Here is a 19,106-nt window from a genome sequence, read left to right as displayed (position 1 = left end):
GCTTTACCGCTGTTTGCTGCGGTACATTTCAGACTCTCATGGCTCCCCTGAATCCTTAAACTGCAGGCGAGGGATCAAAACAATCCACAGTTAACGTATTTCTGTAGTTAATGTGATTTTTTTTCATATTGTAGAAACAAACAAAGGGCACGTGAAAATGGATTTCGAGCATTAATTGCGCTTGACTGGGACTATGCTCACTGCCATAAGCTTTCTTTACTGCTAAATTGTCCTGTTTAAGTTGACGGTTAAATAAAGCCTCATTTATTCTCTTTGGGTAGTAGAACACCTTAGTAATCAAAAATGTGCGGTGCATTTCTGCAGAACACCTGACTCAGACATTTTTACAGTAAGATTTAGTGGCTTTTGGTGTTTTTTGTCATCACTGTTGATTACAAAGACTATTGTTGTTTTTTTTCATTTAAAACAAAATTGTAAATCTTTAATTTACTCGATTCCAATTGGCCGAACTAAATGAACTAGGTTCATAAATTGCCCTTATACTGCTTCTCTTTCTACTATTGAAAGGGATTTTGTACACCTAAAAAAAGTTTGTCACGCGGCCCTTAATGCTGGCCAAAACAGCTGTTGGTAACAGGAACAACAGAAGTCCAGAACTTAGGTTGAGGACGAGGTAAACGCAGCAAATTATTGTTTTACAATAAATGCAATCTGCTAAATTACTTGTGAAGTTTGTTTCTTTGAAATAAATGTTTGCTTCATCATCTGGACTGAAACAAAATGGTTCGGTATCCATTACCTTGATACGAGGTCACAAATGTTGTAAAAAAAACATTTAATCATTAAAAAAAACAATTTTAAGTACTGATAATCTATGTAATATTTATTTATTTTGTAAGTACAAGTTTCATGCCTCTGTATAGTCCATTTATTTCTGACCATGGACACCTCGTCTGGCATTAACCTTCACTGAATAATCTGACACAGGAATGTTTGAAACTTTTTAAGATTAGTTAATCATTTTCTGAAGTTATCCACTAAAATGTTTTTTCTTTAAATTCCTGCATGCAGAGCTGTGAAACTGCCGTGTAAATAGTTTAAGAGGCTCCTTCTGCTTAGATGAAGTAAAGGCTTTTACGGGGACCAATGCATTTGCTTTCAATTGTGAGCATGACTTCCCTTGAGGACACATTCAGACAATCAACATTGTTTTTGCAAATATTTGAAATTTTTTCCCAAAAATTTTGGACTGCCAATTGTTTATGAAGACCTAAATATAATATGCCTTCAATTATCGGGCTAAAATGGATAAAAAAGTAAAATACTGATGTAAAGTTACTATGCACCTTATTTCTTTAAAGAAGCTACATTTTGTGTCACATGAAAGCATCTTCAGTGCAGTAGTTTTAAGATTACACTCACGACCTTTAGCAATGTTCCTCTTTGCACTAAAGTGCCCTCCCCTCCCCTCATGGTCTTTTTTCCTGCAGCCACATTCAAGCCTAAGATATCCACTGTCAGCTTAAAAAAGGATCACACGAGACTGTCATTGCGCAGATGTGATCAAAGCAGCCTGCATCAGGGCCATATGTGCCGTGCCAAAATAAGAACTTGCATTACTTTGGAGTGAATAACAGCAGAGGAATGCCAAATCTTACTCATTCATAATACAGAGGGGTTCTCAACATGCAGCCGCCTGCGGATCTTCTCATGCTGGCAGGTTCTATATGGTACAGAAGCAAAACTGGACTTATACCATAAGCTGATCTTAAAATGTTATCAAATATAAATGTACATTCCATGTTTTAGCTAAAAAAAAAAAAGAAAATAAGTACATTTTGATAGCTTACATTCATGTTTAAAGAGAGCCCGAATAAGTAGGTAAGACCCTTAGACATGTAGACAAATGTACTGAGCAAAACTGTTGTGGATGGCATTGAAATATTTGTGAGTGATACTCAAGATGAAATCACCGAGAAGTTACCATCTTTCTTCTAGCTCATTATCAGCTTTTGGAGAGTAATGGAGGCTCCGGCTTCTTCCCACCGTTCAAAAACATGCTTCTTAGGTCAATTGGCAACTCTAAATTGTCCCTAGGTGTGAGTGTGAGTGTGAATGGGTGTGTTATTGCGGGCCCTGTGATAGACTGGCGAACTGTCCAGGGTGTACCCTACTTTCGCCCACAAGCGGCCAGGATAGGCTCCGGCAGCCCCGTGAACCCGACAGGGATAAACGGAAGATGAATGAGATGAATGAAGGAGGCTACAAACTAAGGAGATATAGGACCTTTCAAACTAAAATGATATGACGCACAAAGAAAATAATTTTGTGTGTCAGTGTGCAACCCTAATATCTAGAATACGTGAAGCACTGAGCTTAAACCATGTTTAAGTATGACAACGTTACTTATGGCGTTATAAGGTAACAGAGCATTATTATTATTATTGGTTAAGGAGTAAAGTGGGCGTGTGCATACTCGCGCAATATCCACACTGTGCAGCAGTCTGGATCAAAACTACAGGAAGTGGCAGCCATAGCAAATCTAGCGACGAAGGTAGCCTTTTCAGGCTGGAAATATTTGCACTATTTCATTTTCTATTGAAACAAAAGAGAAAAACATTTGAGTCAAATGCATGCTGTGTCTTGGTACAAAGACATTATCGACGCCCGCCTGATAAGGCTCTATGTAGGGAGTCGGATCTTTGGGGTCCATTCTTGTAAAAAGTCATTCAAAAGAAGTGCTCATTGGCCTCTTCCTTAATATTCTTCCACTTTTTAAAAGCCTCCCTGGAGTTAATATATGGATGTGTGCACTTGGGGAGTTGTAAATGAACATTTTCTGGTTATGATCAATGAGTATAACACATTAATTGCTTGAGGTGTGATGTGTATAAGTGTAAGTCTATAAGTCTGTTTATAATTGGCAACATTTATAACATCAAGAATAACGCATCATTTTTAATCAATTTTTGAAATCATATCTTGAACAAGATTGAATTTAGCTGTGTATTTTCATTATCGTTTTCCTTTGTTTTCATTGCAGAAATAGCTTAAAATCATTAAACCAACCTCTTTTTTTTACTTGTCCTGTCCAGCAGCTGAGCAAACAGATAAGAGCTGAAGGCCTCTTGAGTTGGACAGATTTTACTGTTACAATGAATCTTCAGACACACAAGGTGTATATTTGTATGAAGCCCTTTTGTATTTGAGGCTAAACTTTATTTTTATTACATTTCTTGGACTGGATCAAACTTGTTTCTTTGATTTGTCCACACATCAAATTAGTTTGATGCATTTGGTAACTTTTTTTTTATGTTTTGAGTCTTGAGTCTTATTAAGTCTTGAGTGTCTTTATTTAACTTTTAGTGTTGGGAACACTTTTTAACAATTTGCAGAATTCTCTCTTTGCAAACAGCTGATTTGTTTTATTTAAAAACAAATTATTAACAAATTTGAATAATATTAATTAACAAGGTAGAATTGCATGTGCTGTGAAGTCTTACATCATGCTCTGACAATAGCCCAGTATGTCCATATCAAAGTACACCTATGAGAACCTTAGCCATGACAAATCCTGCAGGTGATGGTTTCAGAGTGTTTTTTTTTTTTTGCTTTGTCCAAGATTCTCATCCATTTGTAAACATGAACAATGCAATATTATTTGGCATAGGAGAAGAAGTATTTAACTGTGCTTGGTCACTTGTGTAGAGTGTGACCGTGCTACATTAGAAATGCATGAACAAGATCTGAGATGTTCAACAATCCACGTTTTAAAAAGTGGCATTTCCAGTTTGAATGACACCCTGAGCAAACAACTTGACAGCCTACCCCCTGAACAAATATCGCTGCTTTCATTATCCACCTACAAATAGGCAGTTTACAAACTGATCCAAACCAAAATGGAAACTTCGAACAACACAGAAAAAGCAAATTATTTTGCATATGTTTGTGTGTCTTAGTGTTTGTTTGTTCTGTTGTGTTGACATGTTGGGGGAATGAAGATGGAAAGTCACATGCAGCTAAACCTGCTACAAACCATTTTTTTCTCCTGTGAATTTATTGTATTTGTTCACAGTCCCTGACAAATAAACCAAAAGAAATGGCATTAGACGGGCCTCTCTTTTGCTAGAATTGCCAACAATTGTAACAAGAAAATCACCTGTTATCATCATCTTGGCCAGACACAAAGACAAAGGGAATTCTTTTATTTGAATTCCCCTAAAATAGTTTTGTATTTGCTGTTCATTTAAATATAAATATTTCTTTATGGACAATTGATTAAACCTTTCAGCTGTACTTGGGATCAATTTAACTAAAGTCAGAAAAAGATCAGAATGATGACAGAAAGTTTGTCTCATCATTTCAAAAATTAACCAGAGAAGCCACAGGACTGTGGGAAACTGTGAATGGGCATTCATACTATTATTGTGATGATTTTTTGGCCACCGATGGGTGATTGCCCACAATATTTTTGCCAAAACACAAATTCCAGTCCAGTATTCTGCCACATCACATCAGGATTCTTTTAAGGCTTTTGTGATTTGTTTTGGTGTGTACCCCTTTACGACAACAGAACTCTCTGGGGGTTTTACTTCCACATCATATTTGTTCATAAGAACCAATAAAATAATACTTTCTAATTACTTCATAATATTTTCATTTATGATCTTAACTCTCAGGAGCCAAACATGTGCATGCTTAGTTGCAAAACAGTTTATTTCAAAGTTATTATTTAGTGTATTTGAAAAAGCCTATTTTGCTTTATTTTATTTTATTTATGTACTAATACAAAAGAGCGGAGTATTTTTCGTAACAGTGTTCACATATCTAAATAACTGTTTAGATACAAAGCAAATTCTATTCATAATCATAAACTATCTTAAGAATTTCTAAAAAGAATATATTTTAAATCACTTTTAAACTATATATTAAACTAGGTTTTAAGTCCTTTTAGTTTGAAGTCTAAAATAAGAATATTACTATTTTGTTGTTGAATAGTTTTATTTTGTAAAAATCTGGAGAATCATTATCGTAGAAGTAGTTTAATGCTTTTTTTCTGAAATTACAGCCTTATTGTGAGCGTGTACAATCCACAGCACATGACAGCATAACAAAGGTCTGGCTTCCAGCATAAGTGCCAATTTTAGCAGGAAAACCCAGAGTGCTGGCCCATGGCAAACATATGGACACCAGGAAATTATTTGTGCAAATTGCACTCTATAAAGGAGGAAAACTAATAAAAGGGGCTTAGTGAAGCAGGATCCATTTTACAGTACATTACACACTGAGACATTGACAGAGAGAGTAGGGGAGATAGCACAGAGTAAGGCAATTGTGTCGTCGATGAATGTACCCAACTTTTCTTACTTCATCATTTATCTTCTTTCAAATGATTTCCAACCTCTGCACCAGCAGTTTGCACCAGCAACTGAAGATTCATCCACATGTTGTAAAAGCCTTAGTCAAGCAGGTGATGATGAACAGGGAAGTAATCTACATGTATGAATTCTTTTGAAAAAACTTGGGACTTGCTTTCTTACTTGTTCCAAATATATTTATGTGTTATCTGCATGTGAGATCAATAGTAATTGCCACTTATATTTTTAATAGAAAAGTTATCTCAGTTTTGTTTAATAAATGACAAAACATACAAGCCTTGAAACTACATTGAAGATAAAATGTATGCGCACGTGTCTGACTGCAAATCTAAACCTTGACTTTCACGTTTTCTTGGAGCTTTGAATCAGTAACTAACACTGCTTGATTAATGGAAGTATCCAGTCTCGCCAGAGGAGAAGATAAGCCGCATATCACTGTTCTAAAGCCCATTTTACATGACCTTGAGAGAGCACTATACATGAAAATGAACCCAGGGCATCTATTAGCTCAACCCTCTCACTTTTGGCTCATCTCCAGTGTCAAAATGTCTAGTTAAATTCTAATTTACATCCCCAACGGTCTGCTGTTGAGGAGCAACAATGTAAATATGAGCGGTGCAACACAGGACTTTACCTCAATACCAGAATATTTCTTAAGTGATCAGTTCAGACAAAAACACAATGATAAAATAGATATAATTAATTTCTTAGGACTTACAGTCATGCTTTTCTGTGTCTAAAGTTCTCACGGTTGTGTGCATAATTTTTTCTTTTTAAGTGACATCAAACACCTTCATGAAAGAAACCTTTCAATTTTAAGAATCTAAAGAAAAGCAAATCTGGAAGATATGTGGTTTGGATATGACAAAAAAGTTTTTTATTCAGCAGTTTTCAAAGATTCACTAAAACTTTTATCAGCATTTGCCATCATTTTGCTGTAGCCCAAAGAATTTGAGTTGAATTGCTTTCATTTGCTTTAAGCAGACCTTGAGATACAAGCAGTAAAGGCCTTTTAACCTTTGCTCTGCATTTTTTAAAAATAGAATCAACCGAGCAGCTCAAAAAGTAACGATGGGAAAATGTTCCATCAACTCTTCAACTGTTTATACGCGATTAACGCATATCAGCTAATTCTGACCCCATAGAAATTTTTTTTTTTGCTATTGGCTTTGCACCAATATGCAACACATAACTTAAGAGTGTTTTATCAGCTGATTGTGCAAACACTTCACAACTGTATTGCACGTCAGTGCAAGGCCGCTTTTCTTCACTCACAATCCGCTGGAATTAATTGCGTAAAGGATTGGTGAGCTACAGAAGTCAAAATAACGTAAACACTGCAATTTCAAATGCAAACTTTATGGGAAATGGAAAATATTCAATTGAATGCTTTAAAAAGCTTCTAGATGCTTTGCGGGAGATTCAGATGCAGTTATTACATCAGATTTATCACAAATGTAGTTTTAAATATTGTTTAGCAGCCAGACGTAGCAACTGTAAAACTACTTAACTCCAGAAAAAAAGGGAAAAAGAAGTTTTACTTTCTGCTTTTACTAAACTTAGTTTAGTTTATATTATTACGTTTAAAATCTTCAATTATGATGAAACATGAAAACCTTTCCTATTTGTCAACTGTTGTGAATGCTGCATGCGTAGATTTTTTTTTAACATTTATTTAAGCTCTCATTTGTCACATGAGAGCAGAAGTTAGAGTGAAGAGTGCAATTTCCTATAAGTGCACCTGGCCAATAAAGCTGATTCTGATATTCATATTAAGATTGAACTGGGAACTTCAAAACAGACCAATGTCCCCTGATGTAATGTAATGTTTAAAAACCAGATAAATGAAGATGCAGTTTATTTTTTTTACCTTTTTTTCACCAATAATTACTATTTTTTTTTAAATTACCTAAGATATGGTAAAATAAATACATAAGATTTAATAGAATACTCATAAATTCACAAAAAAAAACATTTTTGGCATAAATGTGTTTGGTATCAGAATATTGCAGTAAGGCGTTAAACCAAAATTTTCCACTTCATGTTTCTTTTTTTTCTTTTCTTTTTTTTTACCATTTCTACCAAATTCAATTGATCAAAAATATTTATAAATTCCTTTGATCAGGCTTTATTGGGAGATTTTTTTTTCCTTTTATATGATTTCAGGAGGCAGCACAGCAAGAGTGTTTCATTTTTGTGCAACAGCTTTCTGCACAAAATGTTTTCTGTACACCTCTGCAAGGCTCTTTTGGCTCCCAGCAGCAGAGTGACTGAAAGGTCAGCCTGTCTGTTCATTTCACAGCGTGATAGATCAGCAGCAAGCTAATACCAGGTGAGCAGGCGTTATTTCACACCATACGCACGGAAGGAACGTAAATCCTTGTCATTAATCAGTAAACAAAGGCAATCCTAAACATTTTGTTATGATAAATATAAAAAAGGTTTCAGCTTTTTTTCATAAAGTTTTTACATTTAAATTATCGTATCATCTTGTTCTAATGATAAAACTAAAAATGAAACAATAATTTGCATTTTGTCACATTTTTTGACAACAGCAGATTAAAAAAGTAACAGTAGAGACATTCGAATAGATTTGACAAACATTTTTCTGCTGTTACATTACTGTTTTTTGTGGATAATTCCCAATGAAATTTGATTAAAAAAACATATTTTTCTTTCATTTCTGCGATGATATATTAAAATTGATTAATTTTAAGTAAATACAGTCAAATTATTTAAAAAAAAAACATTTTTATGAAATTTACACAAATGGAACATGTACACAAAAGTAGTAGAGTAGTTAACTTTTATTTCTTCTGTACCATAAATGTTATAGAAAATGTTAAAACATATATAAGATTTTTTTTCATTTTTGGTTCCTCCCGCACAAACGTTTAAATTAAATTGTTTTCTCATCTCACTACGCTGCAAATGAAAAGAAAACTGAGAAATATGATGGAATGCTTTTACTTTAATTACAACAATTAAAGTTACCACTTATCGCCCGAAACTCAGACACACTTTAACTGTCAGCTATTCAGTCTCTGGCTGCAAGGAAGTTCATCTTCCATTGTTGAGGAAGCCCCTCTTTCTTTTCATTTTTGCTCGCAGCCTTTTTTAACTAACAAGGAATCCACTTAGCTTTAGCCTCCAGGGACAATCTTTTACTTTTAATTACAGCAACTTTATAAGAGCTGTAAACAAAATATATCAAACTTTAAAGTATAAGTAGGGCAGGACTGTGGAGAGACGAGTTTAAATAAATGCATTTTCCTGAAATGATTTTATATATTTGAATATATCATAAAGTACTCCATAGCGTCGTCACGCAGTGTCTTTGTTGCATTTGCTTTGTTGGTCTTAAGTTAAAATTGATTTTGGAAACCCCTAAAAATCATTTTAGCTTCCTGTTTATTTATTATTGTAATTATTCTAATGGCTCTGTTTAAGAACTGCATAATGGAACGCATTCTATCTAATTACTTAATTACTTAAGAGTTTGGTTCCCCTGAAAGTCTGCAGGGGCACTTTCCTGTCGAGATAATAATATCAGCCTCATCCAGCTGAAATACAGCAGTCTGACTGTGATTTTTGGTCACAGGAAAGGGTAAAAGACAAAAAGACATATTAAATGTTAGAGCTGCCTTGGTTAAATCTGTTTTTGTGCCATTTGATTTTCTCTTTTTCCTTTTCAAAGTCAGATTTTTTTTATTAAGCATAATATAAACTAAAAGTAAAGGCACTGAAAAGAAAAACTAATATAATAAAAAAGGACTACAATTCCTAAAAGCAGCAGCGATTACGGTCCGACAGGATCGTGAACATTTGACTTCTAGCTCAATGAGTTTACACTGTAGTGATTTTTGGAAAAATATGATAAATAATCATTATTTCTGTATGTTGGGTGAATATAAGGAAGCATCTGCAAAGGATGTTAGCATTGCAATTGTATTAAAATAATGTAAAAGTTATGTATCGTCTTCATAAATACATTATTTAAAACTTACTACATATTACTCTAAAAGACCCAGAGTTTATATTTACATTCCTAAAATGGATGTTATTTAACATTTACACTAAATAATCTTACTTTTCTCACATTTTCTTTTTAACAAATCAACTCATCCTTATCTTTGTCAAACTATTATATTAATAGACTTTTTTACATTTGGAGTCTAAAGCTTTGGTCTTATGTTCAAAATGAGGTCCTCATGAGTCTTCCTATAGTTTAGATTCCTCAGAAACCATCACACAGTTATGCCGTCATAAATCTTTCAGTGAAGATTTTCTCTGTCTTGTCAACAGCAAATTTAGCACCAAAGAAATGTGTTTAGACAACAGACACCAAATATGTCTCCTAAAGCAAAATAAAATCATGTGAATAACTGGCACAGATTCAAAGTTGCACATTCTCGAAGCCGTGCGTACTCTGTTGAAGAGGTGACATTCTGACAGGCGCTGGACAGAGTCAATTAAGACAGACAAATAATTAGAGTGAATTTAATGGGGATGACTTCTCTGCACATAATCTTAGTGGTATTCCCCTGGCGTTACCCACAACTCATTAATGACTTTAAAGTTGAAGTTGAGTTTGAAAAAGACTCAAAGCAACTGCGGTCAACCTTGCAATTCCCAAATTGAACCAAATCACTGGACACCAATGCGTTTGAGCTAATGTTTTTACTCTAAAATTAGATAGGAGGGAATTTTAGACTATCCCAAAGCCACGAAACTAGGAAATGAATGGATAACCTGTGCATAAGTTGATTCATTTTTTCTTTAAATATGATTATTGCCAAATTTTGATACAAAAGGCTCACATCCCAGAGCTACATGAAATAAAATGTAATTATTATCCATATAATATAATCTGTTTTTTGTGTTTTCAATTTATGTTTCATGAGACCTTTGTTAGATAAACGGCTCGATAGAAGTTGCAAAATTGGTATTTGTATTTGAATCTGAACAAATAATACATAACGAGAAAATGGTTTTCAGCGTATTTAGCAAATGCGATGCATACATTGATAGTATGCAAATTAATATATTAAACCTTTACAGTTTTGGCGTACAAATGATTAATATTTTGTTTGTGTAAATCTACAAAAGAATTACACTAAAACAGTGAATCTGCAGGTAGCAGTAAACAAGAAATGTTAGTTGTTTAAAACAATTTAGGAACTATCTTGTTTATTTACTACAAAACCTGTGTGCACACCTATCATATTTGTGGTAAATACACATAATAAGGAGCTAAAATTTCTCAGCAATACGTGTTTTTTTTAAATAAAAAAGGCTAATTTGTTTGCATAAACATTCAAAATTATTAATTTCTTCACAGACTTAAGAATATTTTAATGTCAGATCATGTGTAATGTAATGAGGTCGGCATACAAATAAAACACATTTGATGTCAAACAAATATCTTTTTAAAGTATTCTCACTCCAGGCGAAAGGCTTTCCCGTGGACTTCAGGGACTTCTTTTTAGATCTTCGTTCCACACACGTCATCTTTCCAAGGCTTTGATGGATCACTCTTCTCGGTAAACAATAAAGTGTATCAGGGAGCAAAAGGAGGGAAGAGATTGAATACAGTGGAAGGAGCTGATTACCCCTTATCTTTGTCTTTCTCTGGAGTTAGACGGCACAGCCAACTTGAAGTGGATTGTCTTCAGAGGTTAGCAAAGATAGCGTTGAGAAAATATCAAATGCAACAAAACTCACTACGACCAGATAAGCCACAAGATGGAGATTGGAGGTTTAAAAAAAAGAAGAGTACCCGGGAAAACAATCCAACAACATTGATAAAGTCAATAAAAAGCTGCAGAAAGAATGTTAATACAGCAACACAGTAAATAATCAGATTACCGTTTAAAAACCAATATTTAATTTAAATTGCATTTTTAAGTCCGTTTTTTTAAAAGACTATAAAAAGCTATTTGTTTTTGTATGTGGGGTTTTTCTATCATTTCCTTACAGGGCTACGGTCACACATCCCCAAATTCCACCACGCTGCGACATAAATGCTAAGTTTTCAGCAAATTGGGGAAGTGGCTGTGCGGCGGCATTTGTAATTAAGAAGCATCGGTCGCGTTATTTGGATGCAGATGTTTTAGAAAGAAGTTAAAATTTTACATCGATTGATTTGATCGATTTGACATTGATCAGTGGCTGTCCAGGCACATTTGGAGGTTGTGTGGTGGCAGTCCGGTGACAGGCGGGTAACAGGAAGGCGGCAGCTCAATAACTGACTGGTAGGAGGTCCAAGGTCCCCAAAATTATCTGATGATCAGCTAATTTGAGACTGACACCCCTCCTGCCCCCGACTTGCCCGTCCAATTGTTAGAAATCGGACGGTAGCAGTGCGGGCACTCGACAAGGGTTGTTGACAGCAATGACCGGTCGTCAACCTGCCGATCCCGGCCACAGTGAGTCCTGCATATGAATGAGGAGCCGGCATTGACGCTCCTCATCCGATGAGGCCTGCTGTCTAACATTTAGTTCATTGGTCTTCTTTTTATTTACCCCCAGACGGCGGGTAGACGGTGGCACCTGACATGGACGGCCTCTGTCTGGAGACATTAACACATCGATTTTCAAAGATCTGATGTAGTTTCTTTTCCTTTTTATTACTCGATATAACCCTGATTCATCTTAATGAGAATTCTGTGCCCTTCAATGTCTGTTTTTCCAATTTAATGTACATTTTACAGTCACCCTTGTAATATTTTCCTTCAGGTACTTTTGATGTTTGTTTGTTTTGTTTTTTCTAATGCAAGTCAGAGAATTGATGGCAAAGCTAACTGAAAGGTGTACTATTCACAATTTTACCAAGTAGTTGAGGTGAAAACAAAACACGGCAGAGGAAAAAGGTTTTAACGCCAGTTGTTTTCCCTTCTGACAAATTAGCCAGGTGTAGTGTTTGTCATAAACTCTGCTGCTATTCACATCCGTGAAGACTCTCTCATCCTGCATCCAGGATGGCTCTATAACAGGCATAATTTGGAAAATTATGGACTTTTTTGAGACTTTGCTTTTTGTGAAGGAATTTGTTTTATTATTATCATTGCCTAAATGTATTTGGTTCAATGTATGTTTAAATGTTAACTTAGATTGACCTTTTTACCTCTTCTGAAAACAGTTGTGTGTTTGTTCATCTGCTTCTCATCCCAGCAAGGAAGAGAGGGGGGTTTACGACACACTGTCCTGAGCTGATAAGGGATACTGTTTGAAGTTAGAATCCAACCAAAAGGGTCATTTGACGACACCCCCTAATGAACTTTTTGTCTTTGTCTTGAAAATGTTACCTCCTTCTTGTGTTCTTAATAAAAGCATCACGAGGAGAGGCAGACCTTTGAGAAGAGAAACGTGGTGGACCTTTTCCAACACATTTGCTCCTCTCCCTCGTGCATGAGAAACTTGATTCTTGTTGTGGTTTGTTGTTTATAATTGTGTTTTTCTTTAATGTCTAGATGCATTTATCTGACATTCTTTGGTCCTTCGAGCCGGATGACAACATATCTGCGTCCTTGGGGGAGGATCATGCCGATTGAAGTCTGTGCACAGCCCGTGAGACTAGGTCTCCGGAGGAAAGTCCGTCGTAGTGAATTCTACGCCGGCCAATCGACTGGTCTGATCCCTGGGTCCGGATTGACGTTATTCGTTAACCAGTCAGACCACAACGACAAGGCAAGTAAAGCGCTTTTTCAGGGGTTCGAGTCCCCGAAGTGGCCCAGAATTCTGAGGGACAGGTTCAAGTCCTGTTGCCTAAAACACGTGTGGGTTTGGAGTCCCGGAAAAGTCCAGAATTCTAAATAAGGGTGTAGGTTCGAGTCCTGCAGCCTAAAACGCGTAAGAGGGTTCAAGTCCCTAAAAGGCCTATTAAAATTTAAAAATAAATAAAAAATAACGTTTTTTTTGGTGTGAATGTGTGTGCATGTGTGAAAGGAGTGAACTTGTTCGAAGCAGTGAGCAGCTGGAAACCTTGCGGTGTTAACACAAGGCTGCTTGCTGAAGTAGAACAAGATTTCATCTCATTAGGCTTTAGGTGAAAAGAACCCAGAGTCTAAAACGGGTTTTGCTCCTGGGAGGACCCTAAACGTGTGACCGGATCAGACAATAGGTCTGACCTAGAAGCTTGTTGCACGGGGAGTGAAATTCGGTCCTGAGAGAAATTCTCTGTTGGTTCTGATCACACTCTGTGACTAACGTAAATAAAAAAAAAAAATGGGGGAATTCAAATAAAAAAGTTGAATTAAAATGAGATTAAAAATATATGGAAAGAGGTTCATCCAGGTTCAACTACATTCTTGATAAAATGGGATAAAACTACGATTTTAAGGGGAATGTACTGAATTAGTTCAAAGGTTATAAATTAAAAACAGAATAAAAACTAAAAAAGAAACAAAAAAATAGTGAAGAATTAATTTGTGCAAAACTGTGCTTAAATGAAGCAACGAAAAATAAAGAATGCCATTCAGAAAAGTAAAACTAGAGAAGCATGTCTGATTGCTAAAAAAAGGAGGATAAATCAGTTGTGAGACTCAGACCCCTGCAACAGCAGGCTGCAGCAGGCTGCAGACCGAGCAGGGGCGGGATGAAAGGGGGAGAGAGCAGAAACCAGCTGATTTCTCACCTCCTCCCTACCAGGGGACAAATGCTCCTCTGTTGACGGGTTTTTACCCACCACTGACTGATTTAAATAAACCAGAAAAAGAAAAAAATGATTTTAGGAGGAAAAGGGAAAAACTTGAATGGAGTAAAACTATGGGGGTTGGTTTGGAAGAAGCTGGAGAGTCATCTAAAGTTGCAGAGACATTTCCGATCATTGAAGTGCCCAATCCTAGAGCTGGAGAAAGGTGGCCAGAGGCCTACACTTCTTGTGTTTAGGACCTGGACATTAGAGGATGTTAGGAAGGCAGTGAGGGGAGTTATCTCTCACGGGCAAATGATGGAAGTTCAGAGAGCTTATCATTTGAATGGCATTAAATGTCAGGAAGTATGTATGACTGCTATGAAAGCAGACTGGACAAAAGTAAAGGGAAAAAGGAATCCTATGAATGATGATGATCCACCCAGACCTCTTCCGCATAACAGTTTAAGAGTTAATTCAAAGTCTTACACTTTTAGGACAAAGAATTAGAGAAGCCTTTCCAATGAGACCTGATTATGGAAAGATTGGTCAAACTAAACAAAAAGATGGAGAGTTAGTGTCTGATTTTAGAGTCAGATTTGAAGAAGTTTTAAAGCTAACAGTGGACTCAGAGATGATGATAATGATGATGGTGCCTATAGGCAGCAGCTGAAACAAGCTTTACTGCAAGCTATGAGACCAGAGATTGCAGAGTAGATAAGGAAACTTTACGTTGATCTACCAACAGGAGCACTACAACAGTTTATGTATTTTGCTGTTCATGCAGAAAAAGTGATGGTGAATAGAAAGAAATTTAGGAATCAAAGAGAACATACATTTTGGCAGGAGGAAAGTAGTGATGTGTTTTTTGGAAGGAATGTGAACAGAGGAAGAAATCGTGGTCGTGGAAAAGGAAATTTTAAAGAAAATTTTTGAAGAAGGTTTAGAGGAAGTAGCAACAGAGGGTCAGAGCAAGTTGATGATGGATGTTGGATTTGTGGACAGAGAGATCATTGGGAGAGAGAGATTGTCCTGAAAGGAAGAAATCAGATTGATTAGATGGTAAAAGAAATGACAAGATAAAAGATGAATCAGAACTAGAAATTCAACCAATTAGTGATGAATTTTTAGATCTCACTGAAGGAGAAATAGTTTTTGTTGATGGGTCAGCAAAGAAAGATGAAACAGGCAGAAACAAAGTGGGTTTTGCTGTTGTAACTGAAGATAAGGTTTTGAAGGCAGGACCCCTGTGTGGAAATTCCTCAGCACAATCAGCAGAGTTGACAGCCTTAACTGAAGCATGCAAACTGTTTAAAGATAAGCCAGTTACAATCTACTGATAGCCAATATGCGTTTGCTACAGTGCATTTATTTTGTCAACAGTGGAAGAACTGAGGGTTTAAAACATCAACAGGAAAACCAGTAACGCATGTAGACTTACTGAAAGAATTATTGACTGCTGTAATGTTACCATCTAAAGTGGCAATATGTAAATGTGAGGGACACACACAAAGAACAGATCATATTTCTAAAGGAAATGCCTTTGCAGATGCAACAGCAAAGCAAGCTGCAACAAAAGATGTAGAAATATGCACGAATGAGGATGTGACTGCAGATGCAACCGCTGATGTTTTAACAGAAATGCCACCCAGTGCACCAAAACAAGAAAAAGAATTTGGTTGAAAAAGGAGCAAAGTTGAACAAGGTCTTTATGTCAGCACAGAAGGGGAACCTATTTTACCAAAATCCATGTACAAATAGGCAGCAATTTTGAGTCATGGGCCTTGCCATGATTCAACAGGGAGGATGAATTTATTAGAGAAATATTATACAACTTATGGATTTATTCTCTATTCAAAAAAATTTTTGTAAACAATGTGTAACATGTATGCGTCATAATCCCCAAGGCAATGTTAGACCTAAGAGAGGAAAATTTCCTGAACCACCTTTTCTTTTCCATACAATCCATATGGATTTTATTGAATTGAATTAAAGTAAAGGATTGAAATATTGTTTAGTGATTATTAATGCATTTTCCAAATGGGTTGAAATTTTTCCATGTGCAACACAGGATGCTATTACAGTAGCTAAAGCTATTTATTAAAGAATAATCCCAACTTTTGGCATACCACAAGTGATAAGGAGTGATAATGGTACACATTTTGTAAATCAAGTGATAGACAAAATGGCTCAACATCTTTGTATTGATTTAAAGAGACATTGTAGTTATCACCCACAGAGTGCAAGATTAGTTGAGAGAACTAATGGCACCATCAAATCAAAGTTAAAGAAATGCATGGAAGAGACAAACAGACAGTGGCCTGACTGCATAGACTTAGTTCAGCTAAGTATGCGTATCACACGCACAGCAGGTCAACCTTTAACGCCTTTTGAAATGTTGTATGGACGTTCTTATAGGTTACCAGACCTTGATCCTACACAGCAACATTCTCCAGATGATGATGCAAATTTAGTGGATTATTTGAGAAAAATGTTTACCACTAAAGATGTGCAAAGGACAAATCAAGTGCCAGATTCCTTCTTATCTCCACAGGACACCTCACCAGTGCAGGTTGGTGACTGGGTGTTTGTGGAGGCCATAAAAAGGAAGTGTTGGTCCAGCCCACGGCGGGAAGGCCCATTCCAAGTCCTGCTGACTACACCAACAGCTGTAAAGATTGCTGAAAGGACGTTTTGGATCCACCTGTCACACTGCAAGAAAAAGCATCTGGGTGAGGCTAATTCCAACTGCTAGGTGGGGAAGTCTGACTACAAAGGGAGGCAGCTGTATAGAAGCTGCTTGTCTCAACGTCAGCGAAGCCGAGACATCCACCTAGTCTTAGGGAAGAAAGCACACCAGAACTCTTTTGCACTACACGGATCCTACACTGTTAGAGGACTTGAGGAGGTGATGTGCTAGTAACCTCTCCCTCCCGAAGATAGGTACATATCCATGGCGTGTCCAACTGGGCTAAGAGACAGTTTATTTTGTTTAATGTTCCTGCTACTCTCAGCAGGAGCCACCAAAAGGATTTGATTCTTTTGGAATCGTTATCCACCTACAAGAAGACTCACCAGCGAGGAAAGACTAAACATTTCTCGACGATGGCTGAGTATTGATGAACATGATGTTTTGAATAGTCCAAAAATGAACATAACTCACCTGTATATGACAAATTCTTGGTATAGGTATGTTATGTTACTGGCTAAGGAAAAGAATAGATCTGATTGCTATGTTGTTCTGTAATCCCAACTACATCCCTACATCCCAATTTACAGGCAAAGCAATTTTCTGAGTGGAAGAGCGACTGTGTTATTGAATATCGTACCAGAGGGTATAGTAGTACTGGAGCCGTCACCACTTCAAATGGTACTCTTGTAAGACCGAGTTGTAAGAGTTTGTATCAGTTTAAAAAACTGAAATTGAAAAAACCATTAGCTCCATATGCTAGTGTGGAACCAGGAACTGTGTTTTCACATTGCATAACTAACAATGGCACAAAGTTTTTAGGAACTTTGCAGACGAAGATGTGTCATGAACTTCTTGTTCCCTTCACAGTCCAGATAATCAATGACAGAGTTTCCCATGGTTATGCTGTTCCCTGCCCCAGAGGACGTTGTGTTGAATCTAATCCAGATTTAATGCCAGGTAACAATGGTACTTATGTGGTTGATCAAATGTTTTGGTTATGTGGGCAGGCCCTCTACCTCAGTCTGCCTAGAGACTGGAGTGGGATTTGTGTTTCTGTAAAGGTCACAGGTCACACTTTCATAGTTTCTGCAGTCCATGAGCCTCACCTGAACCATAGACGTAACCTTATTGATGTCAAGCCACACGATTCCATTTGGGGATCAGATGTTCCTGGAGACCATAAACACTGGAATACTGGGGAAAAGGTAACTATGGCATTGTTTCCCTAGGTGGGAAATGCTAAAAACGCTCTCAGAATTAAGACCATTGATTATCGATTAGGTTTATTTTTGAACGCTACAATTAAAGCATTTAAAGGCTTTAATGAAGAAATGTCAAGCATGAAACTTATGGTTCTACAGAACAGATTGGTTTTGGACTTATTGGTTGCTCAGGAGGGAGGTGTTTGTAAAATGTTAAATGATACCTGTTGTACATTTATTCCTGACAACAACGATGAAGGTCACATCGTCACTGAAGCATTACATCAACTTGAAAAGGTTCAGCAGGCAATGCAGGATGACAGGAAACCCCAATCTTGGGATTTCTTCTCCTGGTTTGCTTTTGGTTCCTGGTGGCAACTTTTGTTAAAAATAGTGACACCTATTCTTATGGTACTGATCATATGTTGTGTGTTTACTATGTGCATTTTTCCTTGTATCCAATCTATGATTTCCAGAGCAGTGAATGGTTGAGTACAAAGTGTTCTTATGAGTCAAGAATACAACTTGTTATTAAAGGGAGAACAAGATGACTGTAATGATTTTGAAACTGAAATGACTTGAGAGAGAGAAAAAAAAGAACTTCTCATCTGAGTGTAAATTGAAAGTGTTATGAAAATGAAGATGTCACAGAAAACTGAAAAGAGATGTGATATTGGATGTGAGATTTTGACATTTATCAATGATAAAAAGGAGGGAGTATGTGAAGGAATTTGTTTTATTATTATCATTGCCTAAATGTATTTGGTTCAATGTATGTTTAAATGTTAACTTAGATTGACCTTTTTACCTCTTCTGAAAACAGTTGTGTGTTTGTTCATCTGCTTCTCATCCCAGCAAGGAAGAGAGGGGGGTTTACGACACACTGTCCTGAGCTGATAAGGGATACTGTTTGAAGTTAGAATCCAACCAAAAGGGTCATTTGACGACACCCCCTAATGAACTTTTTGTCTTTGTCTTGAAAATGTTACCTCCTTCTTGTGTTCTTAATAAAAGCATCACGAGGAGAGGCAGACCTTTGAGAAGAGAAACGTGGTGGACCTTTTCCAACACATTTGCTCCTCTCCCTCGTGCATGAGAAACTTGATTCTTGTTGTGGTTTGTTGTTTATAATTGTGTTTTTCTTTAATGTCTAGATGCATTTATCTGACACTTTTAAAAGTCTTGAATAAAAAAAAGTCTAAATTATTCATTTTTAAGCGTTTTATGCCATCCTTTCAAGT

The 19,106-nt window shown here is 36.5% G+C and overlaps 1 long non-coding RNA gene across 1 annotated transcript; it reads left to right on the top strand.

Moving 5' to 3' along the window:
• The first annotated feature begins 12,433 nt into the window (after positions 1 to 12,433).
• Positions 12,434 to 18,970, top strand: LOC144984045 (uncharacterized). Its single transcript, XR_013647655.1, has 2 exons — positions 12,434 to 13,028; positions 16,526 to 18,970. It is a non-coding gene; the product is annotated as an uncharacterized LOC144984045 (long non-coding RNA).
• Positions 18,971 to 19,106: the final 136 nt, after the last annotated feature.

This window comes from Oryzias latipes, chromosome 15, assembly GCF_053564925.1.
Source record: "Oryzias latipes strain Hd-rR chromosome 15, Olatipes_Hd-rR_3.1".
Lineage (NCBI taxonomy): Eukaryota > Metazoa > Chordata > Actinopteri > Beloniformes > Adrianichthyidae > Oryzias > Oryzias latipes.
The sequence above is the reverse complement of the archived record's forward strand: the minus strand, read 5'-3'. Positions and strand labels throughout refer to the sequence as shown.